Consider the following 18,140-nt stretch of genomic DNA (forward strand, 5'->3'; position numbering starts at 1 on the left):
GGTCGAGTCTGAGCAAGGTTTTATTCGTCATTTCGCTCTCGTGGGCCCAAGATCATCCAGCCCGTCCCGCGATAAATTATGAACTCAGAGCTTTGCGGGATTCTGGCATACACTACGATTTTGACGAAAAAAATAAACATTCCGAAAAATTAATATTTTAGTTTTCACTCATTCCTAAAACTGGCAACAACAAAAAAAAAAGCTCAATTCCTAATTATTTTATTATTTATAATTTTGTTATTGCCACTTATAACTCATGTTGAGTTGTTAATTGTTATTGATCCATGTTACATTACCCCAAAAAAAAAGTACTTCTATCCATAATATTAAATTTTTCAGTCACACATTCATGTATATCATTTTTGAAATATTTGTATTTAATAGTATTTAATTATAAATTCACATAAAAAAATTAGCACATATGACTTTGTGATGGGAACTCGACATTGGACCAGAGGAGTATAAACAACTTGACATAAGTATTTTTCAAAAATATTTATTAACGTCATTAAAAAAAATTACTCTATTTGGCTTTAAACTCATCATTGCCTATACAATTTGAAATGTTAAAAAGAAATATGAATAAATAAATTTTTTTCAAAAAAAAAAAAAAAAAAGAAGTAAGGCATCTTGTTGGAAGCCTTGTGCTTTTTCCTCCTTGCTAAGTGTGCCATTGACATTCAATCCAATTCAAAGCACTATATCAAAATAGTAATTTTTTTCAAGAAGAATTATAATGAGATCCCAAGAAAAGAAAATAATTGCTAAAAAATTTCAATAAGAATCTAAACAACCTATGATAAGAAGTTCCAAAGTAGAAAATAACAATTTTGGAAATTGTTTTATAATTATTTTCCTTCTTTAGAGTCTAATTGTAATTCTCCACTTTTTCAACGTCACTTCCATTTTGAGAACTCTGGAGTTGAAGAGGTATAAACAAGAAAATGGAGAAGCCTAAACAGAAAAATTTCCAGAACTTCACAAACAAGTACGCTTAATGACAAGTCTGTCTACATATGAAAAGGAAATAGACGATTGAAATGGAGGAATAAGAAGGTCATAACAGTGAAGCAAAGCGAAAAAATGAAAAAGAAATCCATTAGACGGACGAAGGCTCTTTTCATCAACTTCTTATATGATCCTTTTCAACACAACTTGTGTAGTTTAAGAAAATGGGTGCGTGGGTTAAAAGGCTATAGACATATTGTTCTGCGTAGTGATTATATTGAACCTGTCTCCCTTTTCTGTAGAGGCAGTGATGTCAGCCACTCGTTCAAAGACATGGTAGATTATGCTAGATTAATATTTCATAGGAATTGGCATATTGTGCCAGTTCATTCTTTTAGGGAAAACATTTTTATTGCTGATCATTTAGTGAGACTCTCACATAATTTAGAAGGTAATTTTTACATCTGAATCAATCTCCTCCCTGCTGCTTACAAGGGAAGGTTGATAAAGGCCACTAAGTTCTTGTTTCTTTTATTTTCTATTGTTTGCCAAGTGTAATTCAGTTTTTTATTCAAAAAGAAGGGTTGAGAACAAGAAGGAAAGCAGCTGAACGAGAAAGGTAACATGTTTGAAGCTGCAATTTCTTTAGAAGCAAGCTACAAAAGTTAACATACATTTAAAAAGCCAGTGATCTTGCAATCTCATCGGCGTTGATGAGAATTTGAATTCATTCCTATCATGTGACCCAACGACAAATCTCACTAAGTGTCTATTTGGAATAAGACAAATAGAACAAATAGGAGTGGAGGAAAAAATTTTAGTAAGTTCAGCTTAAAAAATTGAAAAAGTTGGGTTAGGAACTTTTAAATAATTTTTTAGAGTCAAGGTGCAAATTTATTCTCAAACTTTTCACTCACTCATAACTTTGTTATGCAAATTTGTCCCCCAAATTTATAAAATTGTAGCAGTATTACTCCATATCTTTAAAAAACTAACATTGACTGTTAAAATAGTGACATTAACCATTAATATTTTTAATGATAAGGGACAAATTTGTTATTATTTTAAATTTTAAGGACAAATTTGCACACAAAAAATCTTCAATGTGCCTAGCACTCATAATTTAAAACTTCCGACTCAAATTTACACCTTAACCCTAATTTTTTTACTCTTTTATCTTACATCTTCTTTTTAATGAAATTTTATAATTTCACTTTTTAAATTCTTTTTTTAACTGAACTCATTAAAATTTTCCAGCACTTCTATTTCCCCCGTACCCTTTTTTGCCAGACCATTTCCCCCATGCCAAGCATGAGGTTAGTGTATCCGTTAGAAGCCACAAAATGATAGCGTTAATCTCTAAAAGCAGTATCAGAGAGATCCACTTCAAGAAGCCTTCTTTAGCGTCTCTGTCATTCTCTGACAAACCCACAAAGAATAAAGAACGCTTTAACCTGCGTTGAGAGACCCATTCAAGGAATATCATTTGACCTTAGAAAATACAAAACAGAGGGGAGAGAGAGAATCATGAACCAGCACAAGTTGAGACCTGAAAGTGGTGTAAGCGAGACGAGGGGTGGAGAGAGAGAGTGACTTCTAAATTCTACATAAGTATCTGGAGGACTGGTATGGAAGCGTGGAGCAATGAAGGAACACGAGGAGATGACTTTGGAGTTCAATGGGAAGTTGGTGAAGAAACTGAATCCAGGAGCATTTTTGAGCAAGACGCCTTATTTGTTTTTACAAAATCCACATGAAACTAAGTTGGAAGCCATGTATAGGATGACTAGACAAAGACAAAATTATAACGATGAAAAGATTAGTAATTGAGTTATAAGTGAATTAAGAGTATAGAGACTAGATCATTAAGCTATACATGAGAAAATGAGTTGTAAGTCAGTCAAAACTATAAGTACTAAAAAAATTATTTTTCCTAAATATTCACTAAGTTTGGAGGAGCCAAAGAAAATTTTGAAGAGAAAAAGTGGGATCCTGGCCACTTTACATCATCTCTTTGTATTGGATTTCTAATCTTGAACATTATTAATTTCATTAATAATCATATGAATAATTTTATAAAATATTTTTACCTCTTAATGAATCCCAACAATTTTAGTTTCAAATGATATTTTTGGTGCCAATCATTGTTATTTTTCAAAGTTAATACATTAGTATTTGAGATATCAATATTAAAAATTTCAATATTAGCATCTTTTGTTAACAGTGTTTGAGTAAGAGGATTGAAAAGATATTTTATAAAAAGATTAATATAATTTTTGGTCTCTTAAATTTGTCCTCATTTTAGTTTTGATCCCTCAAATTTTAAACATAGATTTTGGTCCCTTAGGAGTAAAATGGTCCAAGTTTTTATTGAATTATCAAGACCAATATTTTAAATGAAAAGAAACTTGAGGGACCAAAACCTATAGTTTAAAACTTAAAGGACCAAAACCAAAATGAGGGCATATTTAGAAGACTAAAAATTATATTAACCCTTTATAAAATTAAGAAACCAATTATGAAGGTAATATATTAAATATTTTACAGTAAATTATATGATTTAAAATAGATGTTGAATTATGGCTAATCCAACCTTAGAGGATTAAGCCTAATCCCGTTAAGGTTGGGACCTAAATACTAGCAATAGAGAGGTTTTTGTGGTTAGGTATGAGTGCCATTTTACAAACAGTACGAGGGAATAATGTAAGATAGGACTTAGTTAAAATTGGAATAAAAAAAACTCCTACACCCACAAGAAAGAGAGGATAGGAGGGCTTATTTGCATCCAGCAGTGTAGTCAAAGGAAGAGAAAATAAGATTTTGTGGTTCTTTGAATAGTATTAAGGTTTCAAATAGTTATTCTTCTAATTTGAAAAAGCTTGTTTTAATACAAGATTTGAAGATAATACAAATGAAGTCTCATGATTGCCACGTATTGATACAATAATTACTTCTAGTGGCTATTCAAGACATTATGAAAAATGATGTGAGAAGGGCTATTACGAAACTTTATATGTTCCCCAATGCTATTTGCAGCAAGGCGATTGATCCTGCTGAGTTAAATGAATTAGAAAATAAAGGTTATGTTATCCTCTCCCAATTAGAAATGCACTTTCCTCTATCAATTTTTGATATTATGGTGCATGATAGCTCACCTTGTAAGGGAGATAAGACTCTATGGTCCTGTGTGTTTAATGTGGATGTATCCGTTTGAGAGATACATGAAAATCCTAAAAAAGTACTTTAAGAATCCTTATAGGCTTGAGGTATTAATTGTTGAGAGATATATATTTGAGGAGGCCGTTGAGTTTCATAACTAATATCTTGATAGAGTAAAGTTAGTTGGATTTCCTCAATCTCAGCATGATCAGGGGAGAAACAAGGGAACACGGGGTGTCATAGTGAAGTTCATGTCCTGTGAAATTGTAATGCAAGCACATTTATACATTTTGAACAATATGGATGAAGTTTTGCTTGGATGCTCACAAGAATATGCTGAAGAGCATGAACCCAAGAAAGAACAATATGCAATTGGTTAATGAGCATAATAAGTCATTTGTAGAGTAGTTCAAACAGGAAGTGTTAAAAGATGTCAATCCTTTTGAGACAATACAAAGGCTAGCTGCAAGGCCTTGTTTTGAGGTTATGTATTGGGTGAATATGACATAAACAGTTATTCATTTTACACAAAAACCCAAGATTATAAGAGTACTACGCAGAGCAGTGGGGTGATGGTAGTAATCGAAGTTATGCTTGTTGCTAGTTCAAAAGATAAAAACCCAACATCATATCCTATTATGGAATAATAGAAGAGATTTTGGAGGTTAGTTATACCAAATTTAAAGTTCTCGTCTTCAAATGTAAGTGGATTAATAGTAATGCTATGCAAGTAGATGAATAATTTGGATCTGTTTCAGTTTAAGAGGATTGGATATAGAGATGAGCCATTCATTTTAGCAAGTCAAACGAAACAAGTGTTTTATGTCAATGATCCAGCAAAAAAAAAAATATCCATCGTGCTCCAAAGTAAAAGGCAAGCAGTTGGTGGAGATGACAATGACTTAGAATTCAATATCAACAAAACCCTACCTTTCACATCTGCTCCACTTAAAACAGCTAAATTTGATTTGGTAGATAATGAATATGCTATTAAGAATGACTATTGTGAAGGAATTTAGGAGGATAATCATTAGTAAGGCCTAAATTAATAATTTAATCCATTAAATTTATTTGATATTTATTATTTATTTTTCTTGCAATATTTATTCATTATTTATTTTTTTAATTAAATTTATTTAATGTTTCTTATTCTTACATTTGTTTCTTTTTTTACAAATAGGAAATGGACTGATATGGTCAGTAAGGTTTTGGCGACAACAATACCTCTGTCAGCAAGAAAAGAAGCAAAGGGCCAACTCGGATGAGAAAGTTAGCTTGGCTGGATGATACCACACAGCTCATAATGATAATAGTATAGTTTAATGATGATTTAAAGGGAATAGGTCCTAAAGGGCGTTAGTTGAATAGTTACATGGCTTATCTAGCATGCAATAAGTTTGGTATTGAGAATCCTAATTGGAGGTTGATAGACAAAAATGTGAAGGAAAAGCTTTAGGAAGATATTTTGGTACATTACGAATTCTATCTTTCCTTTACTTGTTTCAACTATAATGATTATTTGCTTCTAATTTCATTGTATTTTATTATAGCTTACTTTTGATATTTTCACCATAAAAGAAATAAAACACTGTATCTTAAAACAAGCTGATAAACGGTGAAGAGATTTTAAATCCACACTTGCAAGGGAGTACCTTTGTGAAAAAAAGAAGGGTGAGTATTCCAAGGTTCGATTCCCCTTTATTAATGATGAGATGTGGGAGAAGTTTGTCAAGTAGTAAGAAGATCTGACATTTTAGGTTTGGTTTTTAAGAAAACTTAGTTATTAATAAATTTACATTTTAATTAACTAAACTAACTTTGATAAATTTGTTTCATTATCATAGACACTGAGTAGGAAGAACAAACAAATATCTTAGCAGAATGTGTATCCTCGTTCCATGTCTTATGGGGGGTACAATAGCTTGGAAAGGGGTATGATGGAGAAGTGGTTACAAGCTGTGCAGATAGCTGTTACTTCAAACCCCACTAGAGTCATTCCATCCAATGTCCTTCTCACTAAGAAAAATGGAAGGCAACAAGGGTTAAGAAGGGCAAATACATCATACCAGAGGTTGCCGCTGTTGCCAAGAGGATTGTAAGTAATATCAAATATTATGTTTCATTAAGTGCTTTTTCAGTTATCTTAAATTGAATTTGTTATTTTTTTGTTACGCGATACACTTAAGAAGTAAGCATCATAAGGTTCATTCACTCCTCGTGGATAGATGGATATCTTGACGACTGTGATTGGAAATCCTAACTATCCCAATAGAGTTAGAAGGGCTCCTAAAGGGACTAGTATTAAATAGTTCTTCGGCCCAAGTTCATGAAAAAGCACTAGTACATCCTTCGATGGCATGGTGTCTAAAGAAGAGCTCGACCAGCGATTACAAAAAGAAAAGAAGAAAGTTCCAGCGTAACTCATCTAAGAATATAAAGTGAAAAAGCAAAAGATACGTGAGGAGTTCTATGTCAAGTTTCAACAGGCTATGATGATGATGGGCACAACCGGATTTCAGATGCTTCGAGTACCTGAACAATAGCAGGTAATAATCACATCTTCTTAAGGTTCATTTAACCTATTTAAGTTTATTTAATTTGTCTTAAATAATTTCTTTCTATGTTTGGGTTCACCTATGGTTAAAAGCAGAAAGGGTAGTAATAATCAGATACTGTAGCTGACACTGTCTAAACCTGACCTTAACCCTGACCATACCCAAGACAATAGACTGCCCCATGCTCTCTATGTGAACATTAAATGTTCACCTCACCTTGTTATTGATGGTTGAGCATTCACATATACAACAATTCATGGCAAAAAAGTTTTAAAGGATCAAGTGAGCGTGACGGTGGATAAAGTCCATAGTAGTCAAGATAGTACAGAGATACCCAATCCTATTGATGAGGTTCGATTACTGGCCTAGGCTAAAGGAAGTGTTATTCTATGGCCAAAAAGATTTGCTGGAAAATCAGGAACAATGGGAAAGAAGGTGACAACAAAGAAGGTGGCAAAAGACACAGTTCCTATCCTCAAGCCCCTTGATGCCGATCTTACAAATATCTATATATATATATATATATGAAAGTTTAGTGTTGCTTCATTCTATGGTGCCAGAAGTAGAGCAACCACTTAGTTTCAAAATGTTGTTGGGGGTTGTGAGCTCAAATCTAACATACCACTTCACCATGGACCAGAAAGACCTTGTTGAGTTCCTCAACTTTGAAAAGCTAGATGTAGTCTCTCTGCAGCTGGTCATTTTGTAAGTTACAATATAATTCTCTTATTTTATATTATACTTATGCACATCCTAATATTTTCTTATTTAAACAATGGACACTTTAGCCGCATCTGCAAGGATAAAGGAATTAAGGGCATATATAGCTTCATATGTCCTCAAAAAGTGCAGCGAATAACAAACAGTGTGGAAGCAAGGTCGATCTACTTGGTGACTACAATGAACCACATGAATAAGAAAATATATTTTGCACTTTATGTTGAATGGGAAGTATACTATTGTATTTGAGACACACACAGATTATATATATAATTATAATTAACATGATTTGTATTTTGTTATTGTCATTAGACTCTTCTTGTTCTTGCCCCCATGATAACGACATATATTAATTCGATTCTCTCCTCGCAGTGCCATAAGATGAAACCAAGGATGTCATTGAGATGTGAGTTTATATTTATAAATTTATTATGTATAAAGTTTACAAAAATATGCAATAATATCTTTTTTTCCCTTATTGTTGGTAGGGCTTTTCAAAGTTTTCACACAGTGACCAAGAAGAAAAATCCACTGCCAATATGAATTCTTCCCAAGTATGTTGTTATAAACTAAATATATGTTTATAATTTTTTTTTAGATAATCAAAGTTAAATAATCAATTCTATTTTTCATTTTTTTAGTATCGTTGTTTGTCACATCCTGTTAATTTTAACCCTAGAAATGGGAAATATAAAATAGACTGAGGGTCAGGGAGCATAGTAGATAGATAGACGGAACAACTTTTGAACTAAAACTGAAGAGAGACCAGATTGTCATTTTCAAAATATCCTGTCAAAATAGGATAGACTAGGACAGTATGTCCAAAATTCTAGAAAATTTCTGAAAAATCATAAAAGTATAATAGAGGGTCTAGAAGAGTATTTGAGACCATGAAGGTGTTAAAGAAATAAAAATAAATTAATACAATTTTTTGTATTTTAAGGTATTTTTGGTCAAACAGTGTAAAGTTAACCAAAATTAATTATTTAAAATATCTAGAGGTATCAATAATTTTAGAAAAAAATAGAAAAATTATTTGGAGCATTATTACAGATTATAAAATTGTTTCTAGCCTCATGAAGTGAAGAGGTTTGCTCTAAAATATTTTAAAATAAAATTTCTGTTGGTAAAACACCGCTTTTAGGAAAAATTTGACTATAAAGAGTTATAAAGCAAATTTAAATATGAGAAAATTATGAAACTTTCCTACATTAAAAGGAAGGTTTTGGTGTAGAGGGATGAATTTTATTTTTGGAGACATTGAATTATACAAGATCTAGGAAAAATTCATTTGATATAGGATAATTGAATAGAGGAATGTTGTTAGGCTGTGGGAGGCAGTTTTTCTCTTTATTTTTTTGCTGCAATATTGCACCATTTTGGTGCTGAGGACATGAAGAGAATTATGTGTTTTGTTGTTAGAAGGGAGATAAAAATAATAGGTTCTCTAACACATGTGGATTGTGTGTCCTATGAGTTGGCATTAACATTCAATGAGAGGACATCTTAGGGGACTTAAATGGAAAAATCTCAAGAAAGGGTGATCAAGATGATGCCAAGTGTCCAAGGGTTAAAATGGATGGTGAATACCATGTGGTAAGAATTTAGGCTAATTTTATATATACTCCTTCCTCTCCTCCCTAGCCAATTTTTCCCTATGTTTAATCAATAAATTGATCAATCAACCATTTATCGATCAAGACATCGATCAAGCATGTACAGATTATATTTAAAGTACCAAATGATTGACTCATTGGCTTTCTAACTGTTATATGAATATCAATGATCATCACTTGTTCAGTTATCTTCACAAGCTTCCTACTGAAAGAGAACTTACTTGTTTCAAAGGTTGTTACAGATTACAAAGCTCAACAGTTATTTAGTAGCATTTAACCTACCGTGTCAGAAGCATTAATGGTGAACTACCGTTGCAACTACTGAACACACGCAACCAAACTTCCAACGGCTAGAAGCTCTTCAATCTAACGGTTAATTAATCTTCTCCAACTATAAAAGGCACGAAGGGCATTGAATGAACTATTGAATACACGAGCTACCATCTGTTGAAATATTTAATGTTGCATTCAATACTCTGTTTTTTACCGAGCTTTAGTGTTTAATATTCATTCACTCTGTAAGAAAGTTTGATACGTCTTTTTACTCATTTTTTGAGAGTAACTCAAGAGTGTGGACTCTTGAGGGGATTGTAGCCTTACGGTAGTAAGGGGGAGTGATTGAGGAAATCAATTACTGTACTGAGGTACCAAGAGCCCGTTTAATCTTGGGATCTTAGTGAAAATCTCAGAGGTGTTCTGAGAATTGGACATAGGTCAAGTGGTTAAAACCGAACCAGTATAAATCCTGTGTTTTCACTCTGAGGTGAAATCCTTCTAACTCAACCTTCTCTGCTTTATTTACTTCACTGTTTCATCATGTTAAAATTTTTATTCTTCACCCAATTCACCCCGCTCTTGGTTGAAGCTATCACTAACACTTTGCTCAAGGCCTTGGGTTGCTGCATCTTCCGGTTTTTCTCCATTGATGTTGTCTGTAATGGATTCAGGAAAGAAGCAATCCGTGGTTGATTCTTCTTTGCTGGTTACGGTTATGATGTACGATTAAAGTGGGGTGTTGCTGATCGTGCAAATTCTCTTTTTTCCCCTGTTTTTCTCCTCTGGTTCTTCTGGATTTCTTTTTCTTCCTTTAAAGCAATTTATCGAACACCTTAAGGGATCTTAAAATCATTTCATATAAAGCAAGCATCTTAATTCATAAGCATTAACCGTAACTTTCAAGCACCCTTATAATCCGAGGAAATTTCCTCAAGCCTACTATTTTACTGATTTCGTAATACTAATAACAATAAGTAGCACCAAATCAATCTCATGCCTCACAAAATTTTACCGTAAAGTATTATAAAATACCTATTTATATAATCCATTTTCTCTTAGACATTCTAACAAACACATTGTGTGCAATCATAATCAAACGAGTTCATCAATCATCTCAATCTACAATCTTTACTTGCTTAAGCTCCCATCATCTCTTTCTGCATCACACACAAGCCACACAACTCAACTCAAATTAAATATTGAAGTTCAACACATTCCCAAACCCACCATAATGGTCACAAATTTTAGGGAGAGGAAAGACTTTCCAACTTACCAAAGAGCAAAGTTCTTTTCAGCATATAGAGCAAAAGAGATAGACAAAACTCCCTTAATCAAGCACAGCAATAGTAGCAACCAAAATAAGGGTTCATTTAGACATGTGATTATACACTATTTTGATAGTGGAGGGTAATTTAGATATTATTTTGGATTGATTATGATTTATACTTTGGTTTCTATGGGATGCTTGAAGGAAACAAGAGTTATTTGCTCATCTATATAGAAACTCTGGATGTTATGGAGTTTTATGTTACTATTAGGAAGGAAGTTAAATTATCATTTGAATGCTAAGTTTGCTAGTTGTCAATGTTATGCCACTGTTTAGATACCTAAGAAATGGTAGTAGTTGCTAAAACTGTTTGAGATTATTGATAAATAATTTAGAGGATATAAGCTTAAGTTAGAACAATAAAAGGTTGATTATAAGGTTATAAGCATGAGTTAATGGATACACTTTTTCGTAGAAGAATTTAGTTTTATAATATATGGGAAGAAATGAAAATGGTTTTTTCTTTGAGATAAATTGAGGTACAGATAGGAAGCAACATAGAAGTGGATAATTTTATTAAATGATATATCATGAGAATTTTATATAAATTATGAATTGGAATATTGATATTTTTGTGTTCAAGGCTTAAGGATATCGATATTTGATCATATTGTGGAAGTAAATAAAAGTAAGTTATACTTTACTTTTGGAGTACAACATGTGCGTGAATACCATCCCATAATAATTGTTACAATAATATCTCTACGGTAGGTTATATTTTAATTAATTAAACTACTAAGTTTTCTAATATGATTTTATTGAATACTTATTCATTGTTAATTATTTTGCTTCGATTGTTCCATTAAATAACTTGGAATTGACAAGAAAAGCTTTTGAGATTTTTTTTTTGGGTAAACTTTTTGATAGATATGGTTTATATATTTTGAAAATGTCCCTTGATGATTTTTTTTTTTTGGAAAGGAGCTCTTTTTCTTTGATTGACAGCATTTGAAAGAAAAGTTTTGAAAATATTATTTGCAAACTTTTATGCTGTGATCATTTGTTATAGAATATTCTTTGAGATTTCATTATTAGAAAAAGATATTTTTTGTTTTTTATGGTAAATTGATCCCATGCATGCTTGTACATGTTTTGTGAGGATTGCCCACAGAACGCTGGTTGCTAATAGCAGTACTGTTAGTCCTTGGCGTGCCATGGTTAATATCGAGCTCGCTTGTTATTTATAGCTTCAGTTGCATTTGTATTCGTGGCTTTGGCGACGCTTGTATGGTGCTCTATGATATTTTCGAGCTCGCTTGATATTCGTGGGTATCATTCCCATGCTTGCATTTATGGCTATAACCATACTTGTTGGTTACTTGCCCTTGTGGAATGTGTGTCCATGCTTGTTACTTGTTTTGTTGAAGTCCTTACTCTAAAAAGGGTTTTTTGCACTATTTTACGATTTGATTTTATAAATAAGTTGTTTAGTTAATTTTGTATTTAAAAGTGCTATATATATGTATTTATTTTGTTTTTACGTTTTAATGATTTCTTTCAGAAATTAAAGCAATGATAAATCATTTATTTTACAGAATTGTATCTGTATAACTTTTCCTTTAATCACTTGTTTTATCATATTTTATAAATGGGATGCTATTCACTAAAATAAAATATTTTGGTCTCAATTAGTGCAGCCATGTTCCTCTCGCTGATCACTGAAGGATTGTGTTGGTTGCTTGCTTGAAGATGAAGTGTCCTTTTGAAAGATTCCTAACTTAATGTAAAAGAAAAAAAAACTTTAGACTTGTATATATGTATTTGTAAATTTTACTTTAGGTGCTCCATGTAGTCTATAGGCACGATCTTTAATTTTCTTTTGGGAGGTTTATATATATGTTTATTTATGTGAATTACAAATGGTATATGCATTCTTAAGATTGTTATATTAATCTGGATATTGTGATTTATATTACAATGATTAAATGAAATGTTTACTGATATGTTTTAAGGCTTTGGGAATGTGAGTTATCATATTCCGTACCAGTTGCCCCTTAATTTCTGAGGCTTGACAATAGGCATTATTGGTGATCAAGAAATGGATCAACAATAAGGATAAGAAATCAAAGAATCAAGTGTGTCAAGAGGTAGCATAGAACTTACAATTTAATGTTAACTTGCACGGTTTGTTGCTATGAGTTATTCCTTGCTTATATGCCATGATGTGGTAAAGCTAGATATGTGAGGATATGCTTAACTCCTTGCATTTTATGCCTTGGATATATGCATTATTGAGTTGCTCATTGATATGATATATTGCTCTCTTTCCATGGCATGAATATTGGTTGTTATCATGAAGGCAATCTGTGATATATAGCTTGATATGCTTTACTTGTTTAACACTGTAATTGTGGTTCTTTGCTACTAAGATTTTCATGAAATCTCACTCTCCTTTATGCTTAAATCAACACTATTTAGGAGCTACAAATGCATAAGGAAAAGGCATGGAAGTAGCTTTAGCATGAAGAGTAATTAATATACGTCATGTATGGATTAATGATCAATGTTGTGCAATAATGTAATAACTGTATCTTTTGATGACTCAATGACTACTCTATGATATGTAATATAAATAAAGAACAATCATATAGTGTGCAGTATGGTAAAGGTATCCTATGAGTTGATATGGTATAATTACATAAGATTGACACTTAAAAGGGATAGAAATGACCTAAAATGAGCCTATCTTGGAGTCCATATGATTTTGGGTAAATGGAGGAGTCTGACCATGAAATTTGGCAGTTTAATAGATATAATTTTTAGATTTAAAATGATGGTAATTTATTAAAATTGGAGTTTTGTAAAAAAAAAGTTATGCTTATCCAAAGTTAGACATAAATTCTAAAAAAATGAAAAATTAACCATATGAACAGTGTATGTTTATGTGAAAACTAAGCGGACATGTGATGGATTCATAATCAGAAAATATTTTTCCCTTAAAGATCTTCTAGAAAGCTTCAAATAGAACTTGAAATTACCTCATTTTAATTTTTTCACTTTTAGTTATGATTTTTCAAAATTGGGCCAGTTTTAGGGTTGCAATGAATAGTAACATGAGAACATTTATTTTGGAGTTTGAATTTTTCGACTTAAGAACTTAATAAATGGTTCCAATTACTTCTATTTGATATGTAAAAAGGTTATAAGCTAAGGTGTTACATTGTCAACCTAGGAATGTTGAATACGGATTTTACATGATTTGCTATATGAATGACATCATCAAGACAAGGGTTACTAAAAAGTTAGACAAGGCAAATAAAAGTTACATTCTAATTCTTCAATTTTTTTTCACATTTTTGATCCAGTTGATGACTTTGTTTTTTTAATTTACAGGCATTCCAAAATAGTGCAGCGTATGATTATAAAGAAATCAACTCAATAAGGGATACTTGTCAACAATATTACTTGAGAATATAGGTTAAATATGCTTTGTCAAAATTTTAATGCTAATAGTTAGATATAGGCTTTTTAGTTCATTGTTTATTAGGGTTAGTTGAACTATGGATTGATTAAGTTTTTTAGCTCATGATCGAATAAAGATTGAAAACTTTAGTTATGTTAGTGTTAGATTTGAGTTTTAGCTTTGATGTGGTTTTGCATTCTTTTATGCTGGCTAGAGTTGGTCTATTTGATTTGGTACTGTAATGAAGTTGCATACAAATTGAAGCAAAATTATTATAAAAAAAAATTGGATTACGGCAATTAAATAAATAACCGTTGTGAAAATAGACCCATAAATGCGGTTGATTGAGGACTTTTCAAGGTAAGTATTTATTGTAAACCATCATCGAAAGTTAATTTTTCATGGCAGTCATTAACTACTGTGAAATCCTATTCTATTTACGTCGACGGTATTCATTGTGCCTCTAAAATCACCATTAAAAGCCCTTTTTAACCATCTTAAAAGATGTTTTCTACAGTAGTGATCTTTTGTTAAGATTATTAGACTAAGAGAACTCAAAAGACACTATAAATTTTTAAAAAAAAACAAAATGAACCTTATATGAATTTAAAGAACTAAACATTCCCTACTGCCTTAATAATTTTAAAATAATAGAAGTAATTATTATATAAAAAAGAATGTATAAAAGAATTAATATAGATAACGATACAAATCTCAACTATGAGATATCTACTTATGTATATGTACATCTACCTTTTATTAATGTGTTGTCAAAATTATGTACTTAGAATTGCATTGTTGCAATTTTGTGATTTGAATTCAAGTTTCGTAATAGTATCTAAATATCAACTATGAATATAGTTTATTAAATATTTTAAAGTAAATTATTTGATTAACAATAAATGTTGAATTATGGTTATCCAACCTTCGTGGATTATTAAGCATTGTATTGAAAACTAGATTGGACCGGCCGGATTGGATCAGAAACTGATGAATTGGGTATTTGACCGGTCCGGCTAGCCTATATGAAACAGAAAAAATCAACCAATGATGAGATTTGCTTCCTAATATATGTGCAAATAATTCAAGTGTATTTGATACTTTGTTACCTATCATCATCACATTCAATTCAGGTACATTTAACAAGGTATTGTGTAATTTATTCCTGTTGACATGTAAATCAAATTAATACCAACAAATCAAACGAAGAATTATACCCCCCAACTGCATGTTACCATTTTTTATGGTTACCAATTATAATGAGCCGCATGTGAGACCTTCCTCATCATATCTCAATTGCTAATGGTTTGCCAAGGGGTATTGAGCCAAAACCACGCCCAAACATCATAACCACAACATCATGCAACAATATAAATCACAATATTATAGATATTGTTAGATTAGGTTGGCACCCAAGAGGGGGTTTGCTTTTATAATTAAGCTCCCTTATGTAATATGCAATCACTAAGGCCATCATTTCTCTTAGTTGATTAAGACTTGCAATAAGAGACATTGTTTTGGTGCCAAATGTTATATTAGACTATACCTTAGAGGGCATGGATTGGGTGATCAATAAAAATTTTATAAAAACAAAGTCTAGTAGGATGATGGGATATAAATTGTGGAATCTAAAATAATAAAAGGCACAAGAAATTATCCTAGCTCAACCTGATATTGGCCCATGTAGAATCCTAAAAGGCACAGAAAATTATCTTAAGAAATTTTTAACCAATAAATCAATTTAGTTGTTCTAAAAATTCATTCATATCATAAAATAATTTTTCTATTATTCTCATATGAAAATTTGATCCCTAATCATTTTTTTCCTTCAATTTTGAAGAACCACTAATTTTGAGCAACAGGCACAATCATTAACCTCTTACCAATTGATTTTGAGTAGCTTTATTGAGATCAAAAGTGAATTGTGCAAAAGCTTCTAATTTTGTGAATTGTGCCAATCCTAACTTTAATTTACTAGCTATTTGTTTCATGACTTTAATTTGAGCCACATATCCCACTATGGAGACAAAAGTACCCTCATTAATCATAGGTTTGATTCTAGCATTGAATAGATTGGTAGATAAGAACACTTGCCCATCTGTAATGGAAATTACATTAATAAGAATATAAGCTGAAACATCTCCCGATTGGGTCCTAACTATTGGTAAAGCAGCCATACTTCCTTCATGTAACTAAGAACTTGATTTAGTAGCTCTTTCAAAAAGGCGTGAATGTAAATATAAAAAAAGTCTCATGGATAAGCTTCGTGACCCGATGGTCTTCATATTGGAAAAAATATTTGTCGATAGGCATGTGCTTGTTTGAAGGGATCATTATAAATGGTTAAAGCATGTCACTTATGATACATAAAATATTTTACCTGAGCTGTTCTTATATAAGGAGCGAGATATTGTAACGAAGCAGAGAATCTACCATTTTAGCTACCACAATAATGTATTCCATTGCTCCTCTTTCTTGTAAAGTAGTCACCACGTGAGCCACAAAAGAAGCTTTTTGACTGTTAGCTACATAAACATATATTACATTTTATTCTTGTTGATTGAGAATGGTATACATGGCTATTGCTATTTTAGCAATTTACATGTCTTCAATAATTACTTCTTGGTACCACACCCTATAGAGATTATTGAATCAATAGCATTTAGTCATGTTTGAAGAGGTTTATGTACGAAACGTTTTGATTTAATGCTAAGAGTGGAAGACTCAATTAGTTAAGATTGAAAAGCTGAAATTTCTCCTCCACTATCAGTAGGTTTAGTTAGGGCATTTATAACACAATCCAAATAAGCCTCTCTTACTAGCATCAGAGCAATTCTGACCGTCACTCAAAAAATAATTGTAAGCTTAAAATTAAATTTCATGAGAAGTAATTTATTCATAAATTCATACCAATACTCAAATAATTATTCCCACATTTTTCTAATTATATAGGGCCTTTGCATAATTTAAAATTATGCAACTTTTACTAAATGTAAATAATTAGTCAAAATAGAATTTTAAATTTAATACATTTTTGTTGAATTATTTTCACCTTTAATACCACTTTTTAGCTTCTATTAGGGACTATTTTTCTGTTTGTCTTTGATTTATGAAAATCTTCTAGATTTTCCTGAAAAGTTTCCATAACTACGCTTAATGGCCTAAAATTTTTAGAAATTATGCTTTAAATCTTAACATAACTTGCCATTCATATAATTATCTTTAATATATCCTCAATGTACCAAAATATCTTATATGTCCTTTTCTAGAGCCGTCAAAACGGGCCGAGCCCATCGGGCCAGTCCTTTTAAGCCTTTTTAAGTGGAGGGCCGGACTTGTATTTTAGGTGGTTTAAAAGGAAATTGAGCTTAAAAGGGCTAGCCCTATAGGGCTAAAAAAATAAAAGGGCCAACCCTTTAGGGCCAAGGGTTCGCCCTTTTAAGCCCGCCTATTTTTTTTATTATTATCAATATATTTATAAAGTTATAGATTAGTCTCTTATGAATAAGTTTAAATTAGAAAAATACTTAGAAGAATCAATACTCAAGCTAGATAATTGAAAAGAATTAGATGTCTTGGACTTATGGAAGAACAATTAAAATCAATTTTCAATTCTTTCAAGAATGGTAGCTGATATTCTTAACATTTTAATCACCATAATAGCTAGTAGATCTTCATTTACCATCGGTTTACATATCTTGACAAAGTGTAAAATTTTTCTTATTCGAACAAATGTTCAGGCTCTTATTTGTACTTATAACTACTGCACAGTTTTATTTTAGATAAGGTAAATGAAGACAAAAACCTTAATATTTTTATCACTGAAGAAGAGCTCACTTGTAGTAAAGAACAGTCAAATATTGCTGATCTTGATGATACTGATGAAGATGAAGATAAATGTAATAATTATGTTGATATTGTTAATCTTTAACTGCTAGGTTTTATCTTTCTGTTTTTCGTGTTTTGTTAGATTTTGATTTTTTTTAATTTTGGATAATAGTTTATTAGCATTTAATTTTTTTTCTATACACCACTAATTTATTCTACTTATATTTATAATTTGAATAAAAAATCTTAGAAGTTTTGTTGTTTTATTTTTTATTTTAAAATAATTAAAAAGAATTTAAATTTAAAAA

The 18,140-nt window shown here is 31.3% G+C and overlaps 1 pseudogene; it reads right to left on the reverse strand.

The window, feature by feature from the left end:
• Nucleotides 1–15,815: 15,815 nt before the first annotated feature.
• Nucleotides 15,816–17,689, reverse strand: LOC114759664 (ATP synthase subunit alpha, chloroplastic-like; annotated as a pseudogene).
• Nucleotides 17,690–18,140: the final 451 nt, after the last annotated feature.

Source organism: Neltuma alba, unplaced genomic scaffold (genome assembly GCF_004799145.2).
Source record: "Neltuma alba isolate B1F8T4 unplaced genomic scaffold, ASM479914v2 tig00010875_pilon, whole genome shotgun sequence".
Classification (NCBI taxonomy): Eukaryota; Viridiplantae; Streptophyta; class Magnoliopsida; order Fabales; family Fabaceae; genus Neltuma; species Neltuma alba.